This window comes from Charadrius vociferus, unplaced genomic scaffold (genome assembly GCF_000708025.1).
Source record: "Charadrius vociferus isolate BGI_N301 unplaced genomic scaffold, ASM70802v2 scaffold564, whole genome shotgun sequence".
Taxonomy (NCBI): Eukaryota; Metazoa; Chordata; class Aves; order Charadriiformes; family Charadriidae; genus Charadrius; species Charadrius vociferus.
The window spans coordinates 483,173-489,574 of NW_009647940.1; positions in this window are offsets into that span (position 1 = coordinate 483,173).

The window sequence follows — 6,402 nt, forward strand, 5'->3', positions numbered from 1 at the left end:
TCCCCTTAGCACTTAATTGTAACAGTATTAGCCTGGTTTTATTACCAGGCAAAGCAAAATGTAAGCCCTCCAACTTACTAATCTAAAACAGAAGCCCAAGACCTTGAACTCTGGTTCTCACAGGAAAAAAATCTTTAAGTGCTAGCTAATTTCTCTTTAGGCATGGAAAGAGCAAAATTTAAGAATATACAACTCTAAAATGTCCAGAAAAAAACCCCAAACCAACAAACCAAAATAACAAGACAAAACTTAACAAAAGCATCACCTGAAAAAGCAAGCTAAGAATTGCAGAGGGTGTTAAACTAGACTTATCTTGGAGTCATTTGTAGGGACACAGAGGTCTCTGATTCCACATCATGCCCATTGAAAAAAACACAATGGAAGCCACAAATGAGTGCAGGTGCATAGGGCAAGTGCAGATGTTTGACAAAGCAAAGTATGACCTTGGCAAAGTTATCTGACGACCATGGCCTAATTCCATCTCTATTTGGCTGGTAAAGGCAGAGACTTTCTAGGCCTCTCCTTCTTAACTCGGCAACTGCAGGAGTCCTACCACTTCTAAAACCTGGAAATCCTACAGAATACTGTGGTCTACCCATCTGATGAGCACCCTAACTGTAGTCTTGCTCCACTGGTTTACAATTCGTTCCAGTATCCGTGCTCTCTACTATCTTGCTCCAGCATGGTTCATTACCCCTCTCCAGTCTATTCTGCATCATTCTAGGTATTAGTTTACTTCCTCCTTGGCCACACAATCTTAGGTTAATACGAGATCCTCCACCACATCACCTGCTGGCGTCCCCAGCCTTACCACTGAAGAGATGAGAATGTAACATTCCCTTTCATTTCCGCATTTCTGCTATAGATGACAACATACAAAGTATTTGTATGTGACCCATCTGAGCCATAATCACTAGATATCAACCATTTCAAAGAACACTGAAGTTTATAAAACCAAGGTGTCAGTGTAATAATATTAACAGAGAGATGCTTGTATCTTTTTGATAAACTATTATATTCACAGCAGGCTTTGCTTTCAACTACAAACATAATAGCCTTTTTACAGCAATCTGAAGCACCGCAGACAGTACTACACAATTTAGGGGGATGAGAGGGAGCAGGAAGGGCTAAGGATGTGTTGACAGCAGTAATTTAAGACAAGAGAGTCTGCCAAGAAAGAGCAACTAAAGAATTAAAGTCCAAATAGAAAGCTTGCAATTAAACAAAAACTCTGAAAAAGGAGGACTGCAGAAAACAGGCATCAGTTTGGACTGTTGGCCTCCAATTTGTTCAGTAAGACTTGTCTGCTGACTCAGTATGTTTTGTATAAGTAAAATTCGTGCCATGCTACCTAATAGTCTCTTAAGAGAAACGATAATGTTTGGGAAATAAAACCACCACTTCTCTTCAATATCCCTTGTACAGCAGGATCATTTCTTCTTAAGCCTTGAGCATTCTAGAAGTGCAACACAGCACTGTACAAAAAAATATAGAAACAAAATAAACTCATGGGGTTTTTCTAAGCTTAGATCTTCCTACCAAACGCAATGCTGACCTGCCTTTTCAGGGACAGCCAACCTGGAGCATCCACAAAAACCACCTTGTAGGCTGTAGTACCTCAGACTCCATTCAAGAAACTGTGGAGAGATGTTCCCTCTCCCCCAAGCTAATTCTGTTGGAGGAAGACACAAAATTTCTCCCAAAGCCCCACTCAGGCAGCTACCATCTCCATGAAAATGCACAAACATACAGAAGCCACAAACGCAGGATGTGCTCCCAACTTGACACCTTCATCACAGTTCTCTGAGGCACGATACCTGTATCAATTGTGCTGTGCACAAATATGATTGACTATTTCATGTTCAAAGCTCTAGAAGGAAAAAAAGAAACCATCACCCAGAAATGTAGTCAACCACTCAAACACCAGCAGACAGTACTGTACCCAGCAGTCCTGATGAGACTGGCATAACAGCTATAAATCACTCCAAACCCTTCTTTTCACGCAGAGGAAAGGGAAATGACAGAGCAACGCAGATTTGAGAGTGAAAAGTGTGCTCATTTCTCATTTGCTTGGTTGCACCGGTGTAAAATTGACGTTTATTTTGACACTTAAGTTAGTCTCTCCTTTTTATTCCAGCACACAGCAAGCTGAGCATGAGGAATTTATCCTATGGAGAAACCAGTCATCACAGAGGCAGACACCTTTCCCAGAGGTAACGCAGCAGAGCCTGACCACTGGAGACATCTCCTACCTTGTGATCAGGGTGAAGTCACATGTAGGCTCTGAGAAGTTCAGTAACAGACTGGTTTTGCGAGCAAAGGGCGGAAGATACTCCTTCCTCACGGTTTAGTTCAACAGATGGGTTAAATGCTATACTGACAGACCCACAAGATGAAAATCCTGAGAATTAAGCATAAGATCTTCACATTCAAACACAACAACCAGGACCTAAAGAGCTAATGTAGACTGACATGCAAAAGTGTGCTATCATTTCCATGCGGCTGCCTTCATCTTCTTTACATATGAGGCCAAGAAAGCCCCTGGGGCTGTACTAGTGCCTAAATGGGCGCAAGTTTCCTTTAGTCTCTAACAAAGGCTTTAAGCAATTGGCAAGCTGCCCTAGCCTAGCTGCCTTCTTCCTTTTCATATGTGCCTCCATCCACAGATAACACAGGGCGGCTTTGAATTTGCACCCTGCACAATCAGAGGTAAAGGATATCACAGGAAACCCAAGTCAGCTTTTCCCCTCCATGAGGTAACTCCCTGGAACAACCAGCACAGTCTTTTTCTCATTTATGTATCTAACAGTATGTAACACTTAAATAGCAGACAATATGTTCAAAGCCCAAATGTTAACTGGTTTAGTGAGTTAAGAGAGATGCTGTCTGCAATTGCTTGAGGCAGAATGTGCTGAAGGAGCAGAAATCTACCTTTCAACTAGGAATCTATGAAACAGCTTCAAACAATCCCTTTAAAAGGTGGAAACAATCCAACAACTGCTAGCTTATTCCAATGGGATAGTAACTTTTGGGGACCTTTTGTCACATTTCACCCACAGAAAATCTAAGTGATTCTTAAACAGCTATTCTTGATAGCAGAATTACAAAAAAAAACAAACCAAAACAAAACTGGTCTTGCATCTCCCAGATCTCTCCACTTCACTAGTTTCTTTCATTCTTCCTTTCTTGGATTATTCTGCAGGCTATCCTCTCAGGATGTTAAGTATTCAACAGCAACACTGTTAATTTTTCTAAGCATGTCAGCTCCTCAATCCAGACCCCAAGACAGACCCACGAGCAGCTGTACTGGTACAACCAAGAGGTTGTCACTTTGCACCGCAAGAGCAATAGAAAGTAGCAAACACGCTCTAAGCTGTGCTGTTGCCAGATCTTTCATAACCTGAAGCCAAACTCAATTCTAATAGAAGACTATTTACTCCTTCCCCAGTTCTCCATGCCAAGTCTTCTCCTTTTATCCTTCTGCCCAAATAGTTCTGTCTCTGCTGGAAGAGGAGTGTGCCTGCAGTGCTGTACAACATGTCTGTGTCTTTCACACCATTTTATTGTTCACAGGGAGGTATTCTGCAATTTTAAACAAGAGAACATCAGAAGTAATTATTTTCCTAAGAGAACAGGCCAAGTTATGGCATCCTGGATGGCACGGAGAACTCTGTCACCATCATTTGTCCCTTACTTTGTATTATGCCCCCTCCTTGCTGCTTTGCTGAATCTATTTAAATCTCCAGAATGTGAAAAAAAAAGACGGTGTCACCTTTCCTACAGACTCAATGTAGATGAGAGGGAGCCTCCATAAATAAGCCCTTGAAAAGCTGCCAATACATGAACCTTTATTTCTATTTGGCTTTCCCCATCAACACAAGAAATTTACCTTCTCATCGCAGGGAAACGAATGGGTTGAATATCAGGAGCTGTCACACTGTAACACTGATAACCTGAGAAGGATCGCTGCAGTTAAGCACAGGTAAGACAAATCTCTACAACTCTTCTGAGACAGAGGATCACACTTCATAGGCCACATACAAAGCCCAAAGGAGAGCGGTCAGTACAAAAGAACAATGCAAAGCAAATGGTACGTGTTTGGACCAGAACCAAAAAACAAACCCTAACCTCTGTTAAAAAAACCCTGGAATTAACGACAGCCACACTTAACAGACGAGACTTCAGGCCCCCCCTTTATGGGAGCTACAACAGAAGAATTAGAATCAGAGGAGGGAGGGAGGGAGGAGAAGGGTCCAGGCTTTCCTTTTTTCTGTAAGTCTCATCTGAAAAATAGCTTTGTTCAGATTTATTAAAAATCAGCTTATCCACCACGGAAGAGGGAAGAAAGAGACACATGCTATTAGGTAAGTAATTACCTAGTAAGATACATGACAGTAATCATAGTACATCAAGTATGATTTTGCTAGATCCAAATGCTTTTCTTTCCAGCTTCCATGCTATAACCAGATACTACTAAAAGTGTTTTACCAAAGCTTTGTACAATGAACAACATTTTGATACACAAAAGCCAAGGGGTAATTACATCTTCCTGTTTGCTGTTCTGGCCAGACATTTTTTTAAAGGCCTACTGCAAAAAAGAACTGCCTTGAAAGCCTTCCAGGGCAACACCACCTCCAAGGTTTTGTATTTTTCTGATTTTGGGGAAATATGAGAGCAAATTAACTATGGTCTAGCACAGGCATCTGTGCCTCTGGTCAAAATTACTAAAACAACGTTTGTAAGTCTTTAACACTAATGGCGACTAGCCCTACACCATTTTTACATGCTGCAATTTTAAAACAGGACTTAACAAGTAAAGTGTATCAAACACTAACTAAATAACTAAACAGAACAGCAATGTTTGTTCAAGGTTTCTAGGTGTGGCTGCAGCCAAGACATAATAGGATTATTTATATCTGACTCATTTGCTTTGTCTTCATCCATGATTCTCCCTGTTTGGGACTCAATAATTGACTTTTCTCTCCCCCACAAGACTTTTTAAATTCAGAATATTTTCAAGAAGGACTCAAGAATTTAAAGCATGAGGAGAAACTCCACAAGTACAATCGGCTTATATTGTGTTCAATCAAAACTTACTATCACCATCAGTGCTGAACTTCAGGTTACTTGAACATGTAGAAGAACATGCAGAAGAAGATGCAAACTCCCGGGACACTGTACAGAAATCCATTTACTAGCTATCAGACTGCATGTTTCAAAGTCCCTTCCTTTGTAAGTCACAATGTACCCTCCTCTATGGAGTAGGGGCCTGAGTGTCATGAGATCCCTGATCTGCGCTGGCTCTGCTGCTGGTTTGTGTGACCGAGCGACTCGCCTCACCTCTGTGCATCTCCGCTTCCTCTCCGTGGACTGAAAATAACAATACTTCCCCTTTTTCACTGTGGCAACTTCCAATCCAAAATTGCGTAAGTACAGAGGTTTTCATTCCAATTACAATGAGAATTGTTCTTTTTTTTAATCCACAAGGGATCACTTAAACTTTCTGCCCTAAGAATAAACACAGGTTTCAGTCTCACAAAACATTTACATGAGCACTTCACTATTATGAAATCTACTTTTTGCTAACACAAGACAGGCATCACTCTTGTGTTACTCAGTGTTTTTTTTCCCCTCAGGATTCCCACAAAAGCTTTTAAAAAAAGTATAAATATAATTTGTAAATTTGGTTACCTACAACTGCTTTCACTGCTCAGGAAATTAAGTAAACTGTTCAGTATTTTTTAAGAAACACAGCTTACATTCCTTAAAGTTTAATCAATTGCCCTCTCCAGTTCGTCAAAGTTCACAGCTTTACAAAAAGCAGAGCAGAGGCGCCTGTGCTTTCCATGATGGAAAAGAGTAAAGTGCTAAGAGGTGAGAGTATCTAGAGCCCACGCTGCTGCCAAAGGCTTTGTTATGAAACCAGGGCTCAGCTCTTGAGGACACACCACTGGAACAGACGTGCTTTTCTACAGCTCAGGTACACAGTAAGGAGTCAGCTGAAGCAAACCTTCCAGTGACACCCTTCTCCTTTCACATCCACCACCAGCACTGCAAGCAAAGCAGGCCCGCATTTAGCCAACCAAATGCCATCAGTACCTTGGTTGAGCCACCCCTAGGGGACACGTAACGATCTTTTTTTTTTTAATGCCAGAAATGGAACACCTTTAATAGGCATTTTCCGCTTATATTCAATTCAGGGAAAGAAAAAAAAAAAAGACAGCATAGTTTAATAAGCTGCAGATCTGTATACTCCTCTACCAGAACCGCTGAGGATCAAGGACCTTTCATCTCCCGCTTAGATCGCCTGACTCAGCTCTCCACTGCATGGTAAATAATCACAAGCTGGAAATTGCCGTGTCACTTCCCAGCTCTTCGGAGTAACTCTCCTTCTCCTTAGCA